This window comes from Lissotriton vulgaris, chromosome 3_1 (assembly GCF_964263255.1).
Source record: "Lissotriton vulgaris chromosome 3_1, aLisVul1.2, whole genome shotgun sequence".
In the NCBI taxonomy this organism is placed as follows: domain Eukaryota; kingdom Metazoa; phylum Chordata; class Amphibia; order Caudata; family Salamandridae; genus Lissotriton; species Lissotriton vulgaris.
This window is the reverse complement of record NC_141689.1, coordinates 1,525,894,727-1,525,916,253: the sequence shown is the minus strand read 5'-3', so window position 1 is coordinate 1,525,916,253 and position 21,527 is coordinate 1,525,894,727.

Genomic DNA, 21,527 nt, shown 5'->3' with positions numbered 1-21,527 from the left:
TTTAAGTGAAAATAACACCAAACGCACAAAGCACCAACTGTGGATATCTGGATGCGCTGGACCGGGACAAAGTCAGAAGTTCAGGTTGGCTACAGGGATCCAGTTAGGACCACCGAGCAAAGTGCCTAAGTTCCTGATTTGCAGAATGTTGCAAGGATCTTCCTTAAAGATGTGTTCCTCAGCTGAAGCGATGTGTCGGTTCCGAGATGCGGCAAGGCTGTAATGCAAGAGCCTACATCGTTGTTGAGGATCCCGTCAATGGGGCTTGCAATGCGAAGTCCGGCCTTGAGGATGTGACACGCAGTCAGGGAGATACGTTGGTTCCAAGGAGGTGCCGGACTGGGGCATGTAAGGGCCTGTGCTGAGGATGCATTGCAAAGTCAGGGCAATAGGGGTGTTCAGAAGAGCTGTTCTGTGATGCAGGACTTTGCAACTGATCCAATCCACGCAGCACCTGCAATACATCGGTTCTGCTTGGGTTTGCGCCATTCAGCAGAGGCGATGTGCCGGTTCTGCTGGATCCACAGAGACTGGCACAGCACCTTAAGCCCACCACCAAGAGTACAGGGCTGGGGTGGCATGACTTGGCAGAATAGAATCACACACAGGAAAGTCAAGGAGCAGTTACAAGGTTGTCGGAACCTTGCTATGTTCACAAGGCTTCAAATCAGGAGGCCAGCAGAATAGACCTTGGAATCATTATGGGTTCAAGAAATGCAGATCTAGTCCTTCTCACCTAGGCACGAGGGCAGAAGATCAGCACAGCAGTGCAGTAGTTCCTTCAGAGCAGCAGTCCAGCACAATGGCAGTCCTTGTAGCAGCACAGCAGTCCTTCTTCCTGGCAGAGTAGCCACAGGTCCAAAAGTGTACTTAAGACTGAAGTGGTGGTGTCTGAGGTCCTATATTTATACCCAGCTTTGTTTTTTGAAGTGGTGAGATGCTTCTAGAGGCATGCCTTTGAAGTCCATATGTGCCCTGCTTCTCTGGCCTTGGCTCCAGACTAACTACAAAGGTATGCAGCCCTTTCTGTGGAGACAGGACATAGCCTATTCAAGTGTAAGTGGGCCCAGCTCCTCCCTCCCGTCCTGCCAGTGATATCCCATCCAGTCACACCTATGCCCTCTATTGTGTGTGGCTCTTTAGGAGGAATACACAAAGTCCAACTGTCACTGTCATGTGATTCAAATTATTACAAAGGAATATGTGAGTTTTTGACCCAGATGTCATGACAAGAAGTAAATGGCATGCCCTAAATTAGTGACCTTTGAGTACTGTTACCAGTCTTGGCTTCCCCTCTTGAGATAATTGTAGGATCTTGAGCACTTCCACTTTATATGACTGTGCCTTAGACCCCATTAGCTTGCATAAATTGTGCATTTTTACAAAAGGCAAGTTCAGCCTTCCCCATTGTTCAAGATACTCATGCCAACGAGACGTGCAGGACAAGGGAGAGATGCTTTGGCAAGTTTTTTTATAGTTTTTTTTAGACAGCATATATTTTAATGGGACTGTAATTACCTTCTGAGGTTGGTGTAAGGATTTTCTATGTAAATTTCTCCAGTAAGAGTTGCCTTGCATGTGAAAAGTTGCTGATCAGTTAAGGACTTAATAATCAAAAAGAAGTGCCAATACTGTATGTGAATTCAGAAACAATTATCTCAACACATTTGAGTAAAACAAAATGTCGTGGTCTCACATCTATGAAAAGATTTAATCTTTTGTCTTTAATGAATGATTTTTTTGTTCATGAGTTTGGTTTGTAATTTCACCAAATTTACATATTATAAGACCTTATATACATACACCACATTTACATCAACTACAATAAAAACCAACAACTATTATATACATTTTCAATCAAAAAAGTCCACTCACAACTCAGTCATCCTATCTGCCATACAACCACAGACAACATATAATCCAAATTTAAACTGGAATGACACTATTTACAGTAAGCCATCTAATCATTTTTCTTTTTATGCAGATCAATTTTATATGATTTTTTGGCTATAATGGTCTACGCGTTTCGTACTCATGTTGTTGTAGAGTTCTCATCAGGACCAAAAATCTGTGAAGAAAGGGAAACAAACAACCTTTCGTACTACTACAAACTTACAACAAAAATCCTACAACAAAGGCCACCATACAACAGTGAAAATACTGACGCAGGACAGTGCTCCCTGCTTGCACCAAAAAGACAAGTGCATATAAACTTCTTACTCCGCTATGTTTGTACTGGGAAAAGGACCACACAGGCGATCGCCTGCTACTACTACGAAAAACCACCACTGGGTCAGGGCTCCCAACAGCAAGGCTAGCCACAAGCAATTAATAATCAAATAGAAGTGCCAATGCTGTATGTGAATTCAGAATCAATTATCTCAACACATTTGAGTAAAACAAAATGTCTTGGTCTCACATCTATGAGAAGATTTATTCTTTTGTCTTTAATGAATAATTTTTTTGTTCATTTGTTTTGCGCAGTCTTGCTGGTGTAAAATTGTTCTATTACCACTAATGGCGAATAATCTAGGCTTAGCTTATGATGAGAATGAGATACAGTCTATCTTAACTGATAACCCTAGTATGCTGATCTTATGCCTGTACAACAAGTGGCGAGTGAAGACGGCTGGGCTAAAATCTTAGTACTAACAAGAAGCCATGCCCGCACTTGTGTACATGGCATAACTATGGCCGAGTACCTCAGAGGAAATTGTGCACCCTCGGGTTTGATTGTCACAAACTCACCTAGACTCTTTCTAGATGACAAAGAATTCCTGAGGGACTGGTCACTGATCAGATGAAAATGCACACATGATTGGTTGGTCTTAATAATAAAAACCACTAAAAAAGTTGCAGATAGGATTCTCATAGATATACAGGTATTAGAGGGTGAGATAAAAATTACCATTTCAGACAAACTCTTTACGAAAAATCAGGAAGAGGGTAATAAGACTAGCAAAGAGTTTAAATACTCTATTCTGTTCTTTAAACTTGAAAAGTGCAAGAAATACCTGGCCAAGTTTGCTTTTGAAAAAATCTACCCCTACACGAGTCCAACATACGTTCCTATCCCTTTTAATAGAAATGGGCGTAGAGGGGGGTCTACATATGGCACCTCGACATCAGAGGATCTTTCAAGTGATTCAGATTCATCGAATCAAGGTAACTCAACTAACTATAACCGAGGGAGAAGCAACCGGAGGAATTGCAGAGGCTATAATCAAACTCCAAATCAATACAATCCATGGTGTGTACCGAACCCATGGGGACAGGGAGTGCCACTGTTTCCACAACACATGGGCCCTTATGGCCCTATGCCTTTTCAACAGGGTCAAAATATGCCGTCTTTTTTAGGTTTTGGCCGTAGGAGATCTCGGGGCAGGAGACGGGCCCCTCAAGGACAGGTCCAGTGGAACTTCCCCCCACAGTCGATGGACCTACGGAGCGGGAAGAAGATACCGCAGGACCAACCAGGGCTGAGCACGGGGACATCCTCATAGTCAACTTGAGCTCCCGGTGCCTAACCCCAAATGAAGAGAAGGTCCTAAACCGAGGTTTAGGTTTTGTTGCAACAACCATTGGAGACCCTTTCCTAAAACAGATAGAACTATCTAAATTCTGTAGAAAAATACAACTCAATTTTTTCTTCTCAAAAAACAACGAGGGAGAAAGAATGGAACCAAATACAGGCCTGAAAAGACCGTCAACCTTCACTCCATTATCGATGACAATACTCGCTAAAGTGACTACATTTGAGGAAGCAGTGCAATATGATGTCTAAACTTTGTTTCAACAGAGACAAAAACCAGTTGTCAATATCCCCAAAGTTGAACAAGAAGCACTAGGGAATTTGAAAAGAGACTCTTCAGTGACAATCAAACCCGCAGACAAAGGTGGGGCTACGGTTTTGATGGACACTACCACCTATAGAGAAGAGTGCCTACAACAACTGGGGGACACTCGGTCATACCGCCAACTCTCAGAAGATCCTACCGAGAGATTGGCCGTTACCATTGGGCATCTTGTGGAGGAAGCTCTAGCGGAGGGTTGGATCACTTTGAATGAAGCTGCTTTTTTGCGTACCCCTCATTCGGTGATGCCATATTTTTATGTGCTCCCAAAGATCCATAAAAAACAACGCCCCACCGGGGCGCCCTATAATATCGGGCATAGGTTCATTGCTTGAACCTCTCTCCACCTTTGTTGACATCTTTCTTAGACCTATGGTCAATCTCATGCCCACATATCTCCAAGATACCAAGGATTTATTGAGGATCCTTCCCGAGATTGAGTTTAATGCCTCAACTGACTTGCTGGTATCATTTGACGTTGAGTCACTTTACACCTCAATACCCCAAAATGAGACCTTGGAGGTAATAGAAGGACTACTTCGTGAGAAAGACTTGGATTCCATCACACCAGTCTCTTTCATCATGAATCTGGCTACATTAGCCATGAAAGAGAATTTTTTCAAATTTGAAGGATCTGTGTTCTTGCAAGTATCAGGGACCAGCATGGGCAGTGTTTTTGCCCCAAGTTTAGCAAACCTGTACATGCACAAGTTCGAGCAGGACTGCGTATTACAACCAATGAATCCCTTCCATGCATCTGTGCGCTTTTGGAAGCGCTATATCGACGACATTCTGGTGGTATGGCGTGGTACAACTGTGGAATTAATGGCCTTCCACCAATGGCTGAATGAACAGAACAACTTTCTTCGCTTTACGGTGTTATTTGATGCACATTCTCTAGCCTTCCTTGATCTTTTGATCTTAGGCTCTTCAGACGGCCTTAAGTTTGAGCTCTACAAGAAGCCTATGTCACGCAACTCTCTACTGCCGTACGACAGTTGTCATCCTAAAGCATTGCATGACAATTTGCCATTTGGACAATTTTTACGCATCCAGCGTAATTGTTCCACTAAAGAGACCTTTTTAACTCATGCAAAGATTTTGGAGAAACAATCGAGCCAAAGGAAATACCCCACTAAACTGATACGCCAGTCTAAGAAAAGAGCAGCAAATAACAATCGTGAGTCCTTTACTCGAACCTGCCCCTCCGAAACCACAGAATCAGCGCATCACCTGTGTTAATACATTCAGCACTAAGTCCAATGCCATCCAACGAATTATAAAAAAACATTGGAGCATTCTTAACATTGGTACGCATACTCTGGAACAGCCTCTCTTTGCTTTTAAAAGAGGAACCAGTATTAAAGATCAACTGGTACACACCAGACCACCTATGAGGATGGTACATCAAGTAGGAACATTAAGGGACATGCCACCTGTCCAAGGACACCATCCCTGTGGGAACTGTGCGGCGTGTCTCCAGACAACTCGCTCCACAAGCATCGACATTGGAAGCAGTCGGCGGTGGGAACAAAGGCGCTTCACTAATTGTAATAGCACCAACTTAATTTACATGATCACGTGTCCCTGCCTACTCAGATACGTGGGGATGACCACAAGGAAGATCAAAGTTAGAATCTCGGAGCATAAAAGCACTATCAGGTGTAAAAAGCAGGCGACTCGCCTTACGAATCACTTTCTAGAAATTGGGGATAAACCAACTACTTTAACCTGGACTGTGCTAGAACAACCCCATATTCCGCCCCATATCACAGACATTTCCAAACATTTATATAGACTGGAACAGAAATGGGTGTACAAATTAAACTTCGATAAACAGGGGCTTAATGAAGAAATACCTTGGATGTCATTTTAACTCTGTCTTCACAAAATACCCTTGTCTTTGTTGCTGGAATATAATAACTGTTTAAATGAGTATGCAGAATCCTCAGGTATTAATTTTGTGCAAGTAGAACTAAGGAAAAGATACAAGCCTGGAGATGTCTATACTCATTATTATTATTTAACCATTCTTACACTTAACACGCTCACGTACCAAACTTAAAGAAAGCACTATGATAAATAGTTCAGGCTTAATTGCCATGCCAGGCCTAAAGACCATTGTACTTTGACTTTCTTCAGTTTCGTGTATATCCATGACACTGGGCGAGCTCTATATGCATTGCATGAAAACTAAACAGGGCAACACGTAGATGTGATTATCCACACCAACAAGCCCATGGGAATTACAACCTATGTTCCATGTACATTATATAGTGATATGGTTATCTCTGAGAGGAGAGGTTCTTTAACCCTATGGCACTTGATAGATCTCAAACATGTGACAATTAAGCATCCTTTATGGTTTAGGACGATTGGTCACAGCAGCGAGAGGCTCCCAGATATCGTTGAAACTAAGACAAATTTCATGCATCCCTGCACTTGTAAGAAAGAGTATTACCTTTCTTTTGCTTGATTAATATTAAAATACGATACCTAGAAATATGACTGTGTGTCCCCCATAACCTGACAGAGGTCGTAGTCTGTGTTGTACGCGTTTGCGTAATTTTACGATAGTAAGTCCTAGTAACCTGTTGGGGATTGTAGTTTTTTGTTACATGCGACTAATATACATAGACAGTCAGCCCCCAGGGCTAGGGACTACATTTCCCATGATTGCTCGCGGTATCTGTCTAGACCAATCAGACCGCGAAATTGACAAACAAATATGGCTGCTAGAAACGCTCCGGTACCTCCCCAAAAAGCCCAGATGGCAGTACGGAGTACAGACGGAGAGGTGAGGCGTTTTACACTGTGGGTTCTTTTACTTACTTTATATTGTGTTTTTTTCCCAGTTGCACAATTAATGCCTGTGCATCTGTAGGAGGGTGAATAGCTCTCCTCATTTTCTTATAGGTCGGGCGATTCGCTGTACGCGTAACGTGCTTACCGCCCTGATAAACGAAACGGCAATCAATGTCTTTCTGTTTCATTCTTTTAGAGACACAGTAAAGCTCATACCAACCCCTCCTTTTGAACTTAACTGGGTGATAAAGATTGAATTCGGCTAACATAATTGCGGAGGTTTACCTTCCACGTTTGAGGTGCGGATCACATTTCTGCCGATGACCCGCCCAACACTTCTCTTGTTTAAATCCGTGATTACCTAACACTGCATGTTAACAATCCACTTGATGTTACTACGGGGGACTAACAACAGCAGTCTAGATATCACAAACGTGAATTGACTAAATATACACCATGGATAATATCTAGTCCTTTGGCTCGCTTTTATTACATCATCATGAGCGGGCTAACAAATGAGCCAAGTCAATGAATTACTAACACTTGGCCGTTTGGCTCGCTATCCTCTCATTTCCATAAGCGGGCATTATAAAAAGATGACAATAACAGAGTCAAGTCAATGTATTTTTAGAGCTGTCGCGGAGCACTTCTCTTTTGCTACAATTATTTTTCTGTTAACAGAGCGGTGCCCCTAGAACCTGAGCTGTAGCCAGGTGAGGAGAAGCACGTCCCTCTCGCACTAAAGGTGAGCAGGGGACACATTAACAAGCTGGCGTAACAAAATGTCTAAATGACTTATACATGAGCTATTACTTGTGAACAGTCATGTGAGATCAAGGTACAAATATGTTTGCTATTATCTCTACCCTTATATGTCTGTGTTGTGCCTGTGACCTGATGTCTCCAGCGTTTGGACATCTTCCTCCTATATAGGAGGTTTGAGAGGACGAATCAGGGGATATCCTTCTCATTTTGTTTTTTCACTTACACGTATTTTCGAAACAGTAGCAGAGCTCTAATTGGTCCTGAAGAAGCAGTAGATACCTTTGAGGATCACTAACTGCAGAAACATGTCGACCTATACACCTAGTCAGTAGTTATTTGTTGAACCCACTGACTCTTTGCACTAATTCTGTTTTTATCTATTGAAAGTGTACGGCTAGAGAATAAAGTAATTTTTGCATCCACTCTCCAATTTTAACTGAGCACTTTTTTGCACTCATTTTCTTTTATGCACTGTTTCTAGTAACCATACCTTGCCTATTCAACATCCTAGTGAGCCCTACACACTTCACAGTTAGTTTGTAGTGAAGTGGTTGCAATAAGGACTCTCCACTCTGTGTAGTGGTCCAAATGATGGAAAGGTCGGTATCGGATGGTTAACTGATGGTAACCTGACACGTTGTGCGGATGCTCTGCTGCATACCATATTGACACTTTGGATGCACTTAGGTAAGAAGTTGCAACACACGAGACATTATATAGGGCTTTTTTTTGCTTAAACCCACAGTTACTCTTTTGTATTTATATGTACACTAGGGGTCGTCACTGAGCCCTATGCTCTTTAATATTTATGTGATATCCCTGGCAGTCCTGATAAGGTGGTTCGGTTTTCAGTTTACCTCGTATGCCGACGACACTCAAATTGTGCTGTCCTTCAAAGACAATCAGGTAAAAGAAACAGGGCCCCATTTTCATGACTGCATTAGGGCCATTGAACGTTGGATGTCGGCAAACTGTCTTAAACTGAATTCCAACAAAACTGAGGTGATTGTTTTTGGTAACAACCCTCATGTGTGGACTCCAGATTGGTGGCCAACTGAAATGGGAAACCATACTGTTCCCACCACTAAAGCGAAAAATCTAGGAGTAACGGTTGACAACAGATTGACTTCTTGTGATCACATTAGCTCAGTTGTGTCCTCCTGCTTCCTGATTTGACGAACTTTAAGGAAATTAAAACCCTATCTCTCGGACATCAATTTTAGGACGGTAGTCACAGTCCTTGTACTGTCACGCCTGGACTACTGCAACAGCATTTTTCTGAATGCCCAAAAGCAACTTCTTAATAGGCTTCAGATGGTCCAAAATGCTGCCACTAGACTCCTGTCCGGTACATCTAAAATTGTTTTGGTCCAAGGAGAACTCACTAAGCTACACTGGCTTCGGGTGAAACAAAGGGCTTGTTTTAAGGCTCTTTGTATAGCCTTTAAGGCCCTTAATGGTACCGGCCACATCCCTCTGAGGCAAGGGTTCAAATGGTGTACCTCCACTAGAACCTTGCGATCACTGGGAGCCAAATATGTTCAAATACCCACCTTTAAGAAAGCCAGTTGGGGAAGAAAGAGCCTTGTCACCTGTACTTCCAAGGCTTGGAACGAACTGCTGTTTTATCTGAGAAACGCTGATAATCTTCTCTTTTTTAGAAAGGGTCTGAACACCTGGTTGCTTTCTCACTAACCGCTTCGATCTACGGTTAGGCAGAACCTAGCGCCAGGGCACCCAAGGGTAATCACGCGCTTCTTGTAAATTTCATTAACATAACATAACTTGTGACAACTGCGCATGCGTGGGCGCCCGCGCATGCGTGGGTGCCCGCGCATGCACAGTTGTCACAAGTGAAGTTGTGATCGAGGAAGAGGGCAGCCCGGGGACGCCGCATGTAAGGTAAGGCTTTTTTATTCATTTAAAATGCTTTTTTTAACTTTTAAATATTTGTTAATAGGGCAGGTGGGTGGCGGGGCTGGCTACCTTCACTCTGCCACGGAGTGTGCAGAGTTTTGCCTACTCCGCCTACTTCGCAGAGTGTGGAGTAGGCAAAACTCTGCACACTCCATGGGCGGAGCGGATTTCTCTGCCCACGGTTACACTTTACCACTGATAACCACTGCTAAAGGGCATATATTCTTTGTGTAAATTGTATTGGTGATTGGTTTATCGATGATTGGCATATCGGATTTGCTAATAGGTCCCTACTAAAGAGCACCAGGTGTGCCCAGGGCCTGTAAACAAATGCTACTAGTGGGCCGGCAGCACTGATGGTGCCACCCACATGTGTAGCCCTGAAACAATGTCTCAGACATGCCACTGCAGTGTCTTTGTGTGTAATTTTAAACTTCCAGGTCGACCTGGCAAGTGCACCCACATGCCAGGCACAAGCCTTTGCTTTTACTACAGTTAGGGCACACCAGAGGTAGACCCAAGGTAGCCCCATGGGCTGAATGTAGTGTATTTAAAAGTTAGGACACGTATTGGTATGTTTTACATGTCCTGATAGTGAAATGCTACTAATTTCCTTTTTCGCTATTGCAAGATCTATTTATTCTATAGTTTATCATTGAAGCTGCCTTGTAACCTCTTACATGTGTAACTTCCAAATGGGAAGAGACAGAAATTTGGAGTTTGGTGTGCCGGAACTCACACACAATTAAAAAATGCATCTTTTAGTGAAGTTGGTTTTTAATTTGCCACTTTTAAAAAGTGGGCATTTTCTTGCTTTACCATTCTGTGCCTCTTACTCTCTGTGAAATCCACTTCTGGTTTAGAATGAAAGTTGGGCTGTTTGTGCATTCACTCTAGACAGTCACAAGAGGGAGCTGAGGTGTGCCCTGCATATCCTTATGGGCCATCACCAGGCTGATGTTCCTCCTGAGCAAGAGCGTTGCGAGGAGTTGTAAATGATGCTTGAATCGGACTTTGCCTGTCCTCACACAGAGCTGTCTCCATCCCCCTATAGCGTGTCTAAAGCCAAGTCAGGAAAAGGTTGTGATACCATAACTTTGGAACACTTCTGGATCAAGAGGAGATTTTGCCAAGAAGTAGAGCTGGAGAAGCTCTAGGAGGGGAACTGCTGCTCTGCATGTTGCTGTGTTGGGTTGGCCTACTGCTTGCTGCTTCTGTCTTGAAGAGTGAAAGGACTGGAATTTGTTTTCATCACCCTGCTTGTCAACGTTCTCTAAGGGCTTGTGTTTCTTGCCTCCTGTTAAGAAATCTTAGGTCCACCTAATACATCATCTGCAGGCCCCTACACTCCTCTGTTGGGAGTTCTGACTGGCCAAGTGGTGCCAATTCCAATCCTGGGCTCTTGGAGATGGCTTCTGCTGCAAGAAAATGAAGAAAATCTGCTCAACAGTCTTCAGTGCCTGTTTTTCATGTTGCAAACTTGTAGTGCGATTGAAAAACCAACTCATTGCCACGGTGCAGCAGAAGAATTGACGCATCACCTGTCGTGCAGCCTGAAGATCGCCGCAGCTTGAGTCCTGAGCATTGTGTCTCCAACCTCTGAGGCACCTGCTCTGAGGCAGGCCCTGCTGTGTGACTGAAGCTTTGGTGCATCTCCTGCATCGTGTCTGGGAATTCATCGCAGCACCTGTTTTGCCACCGCCACATCCGCCCAGCGCAACTGGATTTTCATTGCATCGCACCTGTACGCTAAGTATTCATTGACGTTGCCCCGCAGTAAGGACCCAAGGCCGCGTGTGCAAAACTCGATGCATCACCTCCCTTCCCTTCGCAGAAGAGAATCGACTCATCACCTCCCTTGACATCAAGGAATCAACACATCACCTCCTCTGTACTGTAGCAAGAAATTGACGCATCACCTCCTATGGCTGTAAGAAATCGATGCATCACCTCCTCTGGCTGAAAGAAATCGATGCATCACCTCCCCTGAGAGTAAGGAATCGAAGAATCGCTTTGTTTTCAGCGCCTCATCTCCTCTGTTTCTGTTTTCATCTTCTGCTTTTGACACATCCCAAGTACTTTGCACTAAAAAGTGACACTTCCATAGTTTTCGATGAACTGAACTATTTTGAACCTTTTAAAAGTGATACTTTTGCTTGTGTATGTTGTCCCCTTACCCTGATAAGAATAAGGGTTTCTTCTTGGACAGGGTGCAAGCCACTTCCAACTAGAGACCAAACTAGTGGAGTAGTACCCGAAGACAAAAAAAACAAGGTGCTGGAGGTACCTAGTTATAACGACTTCTCGTCTATATTGCAATGAGTCCACTTATGATTTCCCTGATTCATCAGGAAACTGTACAGAGGGCTTAATAACAGCACATATCACATATCACTTGAGTACTCTTACGTATGGGATAGGGACAGAGGGGAAGGCAGCTACTCTTTACATTGTGCTTTACTTTTTACATTTTTCCTTTTTTTTTTTTTTAGCCTATAGACGTGGGCGCTCTGAGGGAATCGTATAGCTGGGGCTAATGAGAAGTTTGTTGCCCAGATCTTATGGCATCTCCATTTGTGTGAATACTAATTAGCTTCTGTTGTTGGTGTATTGTATCACTGAATCTGACTGCGTCAATGTACAGGAAAGGACTGTTGCTCCTACTTGAGTCTGAGGTTGCAGGAGATGATGGGTGTTGCTAGCATATTAAGTCTCACTGTGTGGGGTGTAGTAGTGGTCTAGTGTAATTTTTAGATTCCAATGGCCACATGTACGCAGCTTTTTTGAGCTTGCAAATGGCTCGATTCATAGAATTGGGCCATTTGCGACCACAAAAAGCCTTTTTCTATGTACAAGAATCCTATTTTACAAACCGCTAACCTATTACCGAATCGCAAAATAGGTTTACGATTTTGTATTAGGAAGGTGTGTTTAGGGCGTCCCTTCCTAATAGCAACTAGCAGTGGTATGTAAGAATGTTTTGCGATTGAAATGCGGTTGTTAGACCTGACAGCCCTTTGGGTGGTCCCTCCTAATTTTTTTACCCCCTTTTCTGCCTTCTCATTCTTTTTCTTTTTGTCCACCACATTTTTTTTTGGTGTTGTCCATAGGTCTCTGGGCACTCCATGATGACTAATTTATCATGAAGCGCAGGTGCTTCTCTAAAATGGTGGAAGAATAGGAGATCCTGACAAAATGGTGGCCTGCCAACTGTCAAGTTTTTACCTCATTGCTTGGTGCCATAGAGGGACAAGAGAGGTTCCAGAACCTTCTGGTCCACTCTGGACACTCTGGGCCAAGGTTAAAAAAGGTGGAATGTTGGTCGGCCATTTTAGTGTGTTCTGAGAGAGGGTCCAGTCAGGAGTTTAGGCTGCTGGGCAGGGAGGTTATTGCACTGTGGGAAGGTCTGACTGTTCTCTGGGGCTGCTACCCCTCACTGCTGATGCTACCCCCTGTGCGTTGACCTAACCCTGCTGTCCTCAGCTTGGGGAAGTTGTATCATCCTTCCTTTATCGCCCCCGTGAGAGAAATCCTAGTTTGGCACTGGGGTGTGAAGGCATTCAAACTGACAGGAGAGAGGTGAGTGCTACACCCTCCTGTAGGGGACTGGGTCCACTTTCATTTACTCCTCGTCTCTGCTGAATTGCCTCCCGGTGCCCTTGGGTTGCCAGACTCCTTACTACCCTGACGGAGCGCCCTAGAACTGGCCCTCCAGTGTGGGTCCTTAAACTGCCACAGACCCTGGTTTGGCTAGCGCGTATCTGATCTTGCTGCCGCAGGCCTGTTTGGAGCCCCTGTAGTGGGGTTGGTTCGGCCTGGGGGCCGGAACTGGTGGTGCCCTGGTTCCCGGACTGGCGTGCGAGAGAGAAGTGGAGAGGGAGCTGCCAGCCGCTAGAGCTCCCCTCCCGCTGAGGTGGATTGGCGCGGAAGAGAGAAGTGCCGCATTTCCCGTGAGGAGGAGGTCGGGAACGAGATTGAGCGAAGTCCCGCCCAGCGCTGGCAGGAAAGAGCGCAGGGAGGTGGGACGGACTTTCACGAGGCCATACCCAGGGGAAGTTCCTTCCTCATCAGAGAGCGGAAGGGAGGGACACCAGGAGCAGGGCATGCCAAGCGGAATCAGTGGGAATTCCCCTCCGTGAGCCAGCCGCTAAGGGCCCTCCCAGCTGAAGAAGGCGTCGGAAGTAGTAGCTCTGTATCAACGACTGCCAAAGTCATCGGGACCCACTGTTACCACTTTAGGCGACAAGTAAGCTGGGAATTGGGCTAGTGGGAGGCCAGGCAGTGCTCACAAGACCCCTGTTGGGCTGTGAGGTGATCGGCCCCTTCAGCCTAGACAGGAAGAGTGTGAGAAGAGCCCGGGGAGCTAAACTAACAGAACTAAACTGCCGGGGGAAGTTATTGTCTGTCAGAACTAAGAACTCAGGAACCACACCAGCATGACTTGGGCTAATCTGAGACTAGTACTCAACAAGTCAACCGAGTGGGGCATGTTGTTGTGCTGAGATAAATGTGAAGCCATGATTATCTGAGAGGAAAAAGCCCCCCCCCCCATGTTATTAATTTAATTCATGATCTGCCCTCATTAAGTGGGTAATTCCTCCACCAATTCTATACCTGTATGGATTACTGAACTGAACTATTACCTTAAATGAATGTAGAATGGATTTAATGTATAAATGATTTACTGTTTTGGTCTGCAGACAGAAAACTAGGCATTCAGCTGTTTGATTCCTTTATCAGGGCACCAGTGCTGCAGAATTACCACTAGAACTTGTTTTCTTTCTGATGGGTAATGTAATGAATTTATTTTTACATCTAATCTACCTTTGATACTATAAGTAAAAAGAAGAATCGCTTATGAAATGTGATCCTATGCTTCAACATGTGTTTACAAGTGCAGGTGTATCAGGAAAAATGCCTAAATGTGATTTGATCAATTGTGTGCAACTGATAAACTAACTGAAGGAAAGATAAAGCTTTTCTAACTTTTTTATAAATACGGTGTAGTGTCATTTTGAGTGGAAGTACCCTGTGCTACTGTATTGAGTGTGATGCAAGTGCAACAAGTCGCCTCAGAGTTAGGCCTCACCGCTTGAGCCAGGCTACCCTAGGTGGACCGGTAACCCCGGGTCCAACATATTGGTGTTCAGTGGTGGGATAAGGGCTTGTGCTTGCGTCCACGTGACAGTGGGTTAGTGTGCACCACATACCCTACACCTGGAGTTTTCTCCTAGTGGTCTCCCTAATTGGATGTTTTGTTTTTCCAAAATCTTTTCTGGTGGTGGGTTGAAGTAGCCCTATTTAACGCCTCTTTCTTGAATACTCCAAAGTAACTGTCTGAGGCCCCGCTTGGTAAAAAGTTTGAATTGGATGAGTTGAAGACCAACACAGCGGCCCAACTTAGAGAATTTTGCCAGGAAAAGGGGGTGTTCTGCAAGCGTGGTGCGAAGAAGGTGGAACTCCAAACCAGCTTGAGAGCATGGGTGGCAGCTCACCCAGATGGGAAAAAGGAGGAGGAAGAGGAGGATCGTGACACTGTCATTGAAGCAGAGATGCTGTACCAAACCGAAGGGGGGAATCTGTTACCCGGTCCTAGGACACCTTCGAGGGCGGGCAGTAGTTTATCTGGAAGGAACCTGACTGCAGCGGAGTTAGCTGACAGGAGGGAGGAAAGACAATTAAAATGGGAATTAGCGAGGGGGCGTGGCCGAACGGGCAGCGAGATGGCCGCTTAGTCAGCGAGCTCCGCTTGCCACAACATGAATCCTGATTAAATCCTGCCTTCCCCTGCTCGCACAGGCTCGGAGCCGACTTGATACGGCGTCGGAAGATCTGGGGTATAACAGACGGCAACTTTGGCGTCCGGACGTGACCGGCAACCCATTTTCGAATCCTTCCTGCCTGGGCCGTGGCGGAGTCGGGCTGCTAGCTGAGGGGCCGGAGGTCGACGCCGGCTGCTGATGCTAATTGAGGACGCGGCTGTGCGGGCCAAGACGTCCACTAAACGGCACTGCGGGAGAAGGCACTGGACCTGCGCTGACGGAGGTGGTGTAAGGGCACTGTCCCAGCCACGGATACACACATTGGAGATCCCACTCTGCAAGCCCGTAAGACTTTATCTTTGTTTTGGAGGCTGCTTGTGTGGGTCGGCAGGACGGGGGGCCGCCATTTTGGATTGGGCACAGCACCGCAACTACTGTCAGACTTGGGGCAGACCTGTGCAGCATGTTTTCCGGACCTCAGCGACATGGAGGTCAGAGATTTTACATGCGCTTGGAGGGTCTATCCTTGATAATATGACCCCGTATCACACAGCGCTATTATTGCCTGCGCCTCACATAAGGTGTCCAAAGACTGAGTGACCTGTGCATGACCATGGTGGCAATGGCGGATTGCCGCTAATTGCTGAGGGTGTTGTCGGCCCCCGTCTGGTGGATCTACACATAGCTCTTCTGCCAGGTGGAACTGATCGGGCTTCTGGTGCCGAGTTAGGTAAGGAGCTACATCGAGTGAGACAGAGATTGGACCGGACACGCAAGATGGAGCCCACGGTCCGAGACCTCTTTGTTGCTCTTGGCTCCCTCCATACCGCTTGGGTGGGAGGAGCCAGAGAGCTTGGACGGAGACTAGACGCCATTGTTGTCCCACCGATGGATGGGAGCCCCGATGATCCTCGAATGAGTGGTGCCGCTTGCGGCTCCGCACCGGCACCGGGTGGCACTGTTGTACACCTACAGTTGGTTCCGTGGGGGGCCCCGGCTGGTGTGAGAGATGGGTTCAATGCGACCGATCGCGTGAGTGCGGCATGGGGGCCTGGAACTACATTGCAGGCGGACTGCTTCCACAGAACAGTTCCTTTGCCCACCCGAGCTGCGTTGCCCTGGCTGTGTCGCGATTTGGGAGGATGGCTTGGAACCTTGCTGTTGCACCTGGATGTCTCTATGGGTTGCTTTCTCAGTTCCCTGATGCTGGTGTCTCCCATGGAGTTGGCTTTGCCTTGCTTTCTGGTTGACCCTGATCGTGTGAGATTGTACTGTATTGCTGACATTCAGTTGACACGTACCGATGGACGGGTCAAAGTGGGTCAGGGTTGAATTTTTCTTCCAGATGACAAGGGACGCATGCCCGGCCAGCTATTGAGAGGGGGATGCTTTATTGCTCTGTTATTACGATGCCACTGTTGATTGTCGATTCGTGGGCTTATTTGTGATCGAGCCTGAGCTACTTGGTGCGAGCGGAGGGGAGGGCAGGGGTCTGGTTTTAATGACTCTCCTCCGTCTTTTCCCTTTCTTTGGGGTTTATTTTGGGGGCGACAGGAACGTTGGTTGGGGGGTGGGACGTAGCCTCTTCAGACGTGCAGGGTGGGGGGTTGGGGGGGTGGGGTTCTTGGTTTCGTATACTCTTTATTTCTATGGCCCCTTTTCTTGGTCAAGTCTTTCCTCTCTATATTTCGGGTTTTCGTTTTAAGGGCGACAGGCACGCTGTCAGGGGGGGGTAGGCCGTAGCCTCTGCAGGGGTGCAGGGTGGGGGGTTGGGGGATGGGGTTATTGTTTTATTCTCCCTTAGTTATTATGGGCCTTTTCTTTTTCTTCTTCTTTTTCTCTTTTGTTTCCTTTCTCTATCCCCTTTCCTTTGGATCAATATGCTGGGTCAGTGTGGTACCTCTCGCTGTTTTCCGCTTATTGTAGTACTGCGGGAGGTACTAGGGTTGTCCTACGTTCTTGGGATGGGCGATGACTGGTGTGATACGCGTAGAGATACCTTTTATCCTGTTGAGAGATCCAGCACCGGTATTCTGAATATTCGCTATGTTGCCGCCCTGTTGTATGTATTGCCCACTCTGTGTTTTCTGATCGACTGTGTAGCATTTGATCCTTTATATTCTAAAATTTAAAAAAATGAACCTTATTTCCTCCTGTATCTCAGTGGTCACGTTTGTTTCCAGTGCAACTTGGAATGCTTGCTGTTTCTATCGGTGTACTGCTGAGTTCTCATATAATTTGCGTATGTGCTGCAAACTGAAGCCGAGGCCGGCCAGGTGGTTGTAGGCCCGTAACTGTCTGCTGATAATGCACAATAAAGGTTTACAAAAAAAAAATATGGGAATTAGCTAGGTTGGAAAAGGAGAGAGAGGAGACGAGGCTTGCTCATGAGCTTAGCTTAAAGGGGTTAGACCTCAAAGCCCTACAGGCAGAGAACTCCAGTACTCCTATTGGTGGCAGCGTACCTAAAGAAACAACCAGGGAACCCAGACCCTATTTGCCCAAAGACGTAGTCGCCAGTTTTAGTTTGAGAGACGACATTGCCAAATGGTTGGCTGCCTATGAGGTCTCCTTAAGAGCCAATGGGATCTCAGAGAGTCATTGGGGGGGTGGTCTGTACCGGTATATGCCTCCGGGAGGGAGGGATGCGCTTCTAGCCTTAGAGCAGGAGGAACAGACCAATTACCCCACCATGAAAGTGGCATTGATCAGAAAGTTTGGGCTGAAACCTGAAAAATACAGGTAGAAATTCCGGAACAGCCACAAACTGGCTACACAAAACTGGGTAGATTTTTGGGACTACGCTAGGAAGGCCCTAGAGGGTGGGGTGCAAGGCAGTGAGGTGACTGACTACGAGGGGCTGTACGATTTGTTCTTAAAGGAGCACCTCCTCGAGAAATGTTTTCCTGAGCTGCGTCAACACCAGGTGGACAGCAAGCTGACTAGCCCTAGGAAGCTTGCAGAGGAGTCAGACATCTGGGCTAGTACCCGGGTGTCCTCAAAAGGGGCTGGAGGGGATTCCCAAAGGACTGGTCAGGGTGCTCCCCAGAAGAAAGAGGGGGAGACAAAAAGAGGGAGTTCTCGAAAGGCCCCCAAAACAGTTTCCAAGGAAAGGGATCAGGTTTCACTCCTAGGGTTAACCCACAAAAGACCCCCCATCCTGACCATAGTCAGCAGCCAAGGGTTGTCCGCTGTTATGAGTGTGGTGGGGTTGGGCACTATAAAGGTGATCCCAAGTGCCCAAAGAGACCACCCCCTCCCACTGGAGGAAAAACACCGGAGTGGCTAGTGTAGCGCTAGGGGAGGAGTTGCCCTTAGATAAGGGAGGGGAGGGGCGGGAATAACCTTAGTGTCCCTGGGAGACAGCGAGATGGTTCCTAAGATCCAGGTGCCCCCAAATACCACCAAGTATGGGCAGTGGGTTACCATCAATTGCCAAAGAGGGGAGGCTCTGAGGGACACAGGTGCCAGCATGAGTATGGTCAGAAAACAGCTGGTGTCCCCAGAGCAGGTAATTCCAAACGTACTCCACCCGCCATGATGGCTGACGGCAGAATATGTCTCTATCCTGTGGCTGAGGTTCCCTTCGAGTGGGGAGGGGTCGCAGGTCTTCTTCGAGTTGCGGTGAGCCCTGCCCTGCCAGTCGATTGTCTGTTGGGGAATGACTTGGAGCACAATGCTTGGAGGGAGGTGGAATTCCGGACTCATTCAGAGATGCTGGGTACACCTGAGTGGACCTGTGCAAGCACACGGTCCGCGACTACCCGGAGGGGGAGTTCGCAAGGGCTAGAGCCTGGAACAAAGGCACAGCCGGCTGCCAAAAAGGGGAAGATCCGGGGACAGGAGAAACCTGCCTCGGCATCCACACCCCTGAGATGGATGGGACACCTGAGGTGGTGGTCCCGGAGTCCACAGAGGGGGATGTTCTCTCCCTGGAGGACCTACCTATCCCTGCGGAATGGCATGTGGAGGGAGGGCCTACCAGGGAAGAGTTTTGTCAGGGGCAGAAGGAGTGCCCTACCCTTGAGGGTCCGAGGCGACAGACCGAAGCCCAGGCAGCAGGTGACATTGCAGGGAACTTCCACATCTATTGGGAGGATGGTCTTCTCTACAGTGAACCCAAGGCTCCGGTGCACGGTTCGTCACGGGCCTTGGTAGTTCCCAAACGTTACCAAGCCTTTCTCTTGGAGTTGGCTCACAAGTTTCCCTTGGCAGGACACTTGGGTCAGGACAAGACCTTTGCCCGGCTTGTCCCCCATTTCTATTGACCTCAGATGAGGATTGCGTCTGACACTTTCTGTAGGACGTGTGTGTCTTGCCAAGCCAGTGGGAAAACAGGGGTTAAGCTGAAAGCTCCCCTGGAACCACTACTCGTCGTTAGCACCCTCTTTGAAAGGGTGGGCATCGACATTGTTGGGCCATTGGATCCTCCCACTTCAGCCGGTCACAGGTTTAGCTTGGTTCTGGTGGATCACGCCACCCGGTACCCAGAGGCAATTCCTTTGCGGACCGTTACTGCACCTGCGGTAGCTCGGGCCCTGATGGGGATTTTTACCCGAGTGGGTTTCCCCAAGGAAGTTGTGTCCGACAGGGGGGCCAACTTTATGTCAGCCTACATGCGGGCTATGTGGAAGGAATGTGGAGTTACTTACCGGTTCTCCACCCCTTACCACCCCCAGACCAATGGTCTGGTGGAAAGGTTCAATAAAACCTTGAAGGGCATGATCAGAAGTCTGCCTGCGGAGGAAATGCGACGTCCTCCTACCCTGTCTGTTGTTCTCAAACAGAGAAGTGCCACAGAAAGGAGTGGGCTTCAGCCCCTTCGAACCTCTGTATGGGCACCCTGTCAGAGGACCTCTCAGCCTGGTGAAAGATGAATGGGAAAAGTCTCCCAGGAAGCTTCCCCAGGATGTGGTGAGCTACATGCTGGCCTTCCGTAGCCAAATGGCTAAGTTGTGGAAGCAAGCTTCTGACAACCTGGAAGCCAGCCAGGCAGTTATGAAGGAGTGGTATGACCACAATGTTCACCCTGTGGAGTTGGATCCTGGCCAAAAAGTGTGGGTCATGGAGCCTGGAGAGCTTAGTGCCCTTCAGGATCGCTGAACAGGCCCCTTTGAGGTGGTTGAGAAGAAGGGTAAGGTCACTTATTTAGTAGATCTTAAGACCCCCAGGCAGCCTCATCGTGTGCTTCATGTCAACCGCCTCAAACCCCATCATGAGAGGCCCGAGGTCATCTTGATGATGGTGACTGACGGAGCAGAGGAAGAGGAAAGTGAGCCTCTCCCTGATCTATTTTCGTCACAAGAGAAGGATGGATCGGTGGAGGGGGTGATTCTCTCATCATCCCTAACTCCTGAACAGCAGAGGGACTGTCGTCAAGTCCTGGAGCAGTATTCCTCGCTGTTCTCCCTTATCCCGGGAAGGACCCACCTGTGTACCCATGATGTGGCACAGGGGACAGCCCACCTGTGAAGTCCAAGACCTACCGGCTGTCAGATAAGGTGAAGGCCAGCATTAGGAGTGAAGTCCCAAAGATGCTGGAGCGAGGAGTGATTGAACCTGCAAGCAGTCCCTAGTCCAGTCCGGTGGTTCTGGTACCAAAAATAATAATAATAATAATTATGAGCTTGTAAAGCGCCTGGTTACACTTACCAGTGTGTCCCCGCGCTATCAATGGACTTAGCAGCACACCGAGCAGAGAGAAAAGCCCAGAGCCGACAACAATTAAGGCTTTGGGAACAAAAGAGTTTTCAGCTTCCTCCGGAATACCACCTCCGAGGTCTCCACATGGAGCCTGAGGGGGAGAGTGTTCCATCTACGGGCAGCCAGGGAACGGAAGGATCTCCCCCCCATTCTTGCCCTGTTGATCTTGGGAACCGAGACAAAACCTGCACCCCAAGAGCGCAGGAGCCGGGTAGGTTTGTACGGTAGGAGCAGGTTACGCAGAAAGCCAGGGCCCTTCCCATGAACGATCCTGTGACTGACACAGAGAGCTTTAAACTCTATACGTTCCTTGATAGGGAGCCAATGAAATGTCTCCAAGGCCCTTTTTGAAGGAGCTCTCCTAGGCAGCGACAACACCAGGGGCGCAGCTGCATTCTGGATATGCTGCAGTCTTTGAAGGCACCTCGCGTTTGCTCCCAAGTAGAGGACATTACCATAGTCCAGCCTGGACGTAACCAGGGCATGGACCATGGCCCTCCTAGCTGACGTCAGGAGCAAGTCGAGTGTCTCCCTCAGACTGCGAAGAATACCAAAGCATGTCCCTGCAACGCGCCGGGTGTGAAAGTCAAAAGACATTTTGGAATCAATCCAAATGCCTAGATTCTTCACTTGATCCTTCGGGGTGGGTTGCGGGCCCAGTGCCTGAGGCCACCAAGCAGAGGTCCAGACCGAGGGGGACATGCCAACGATAAGCACCTCC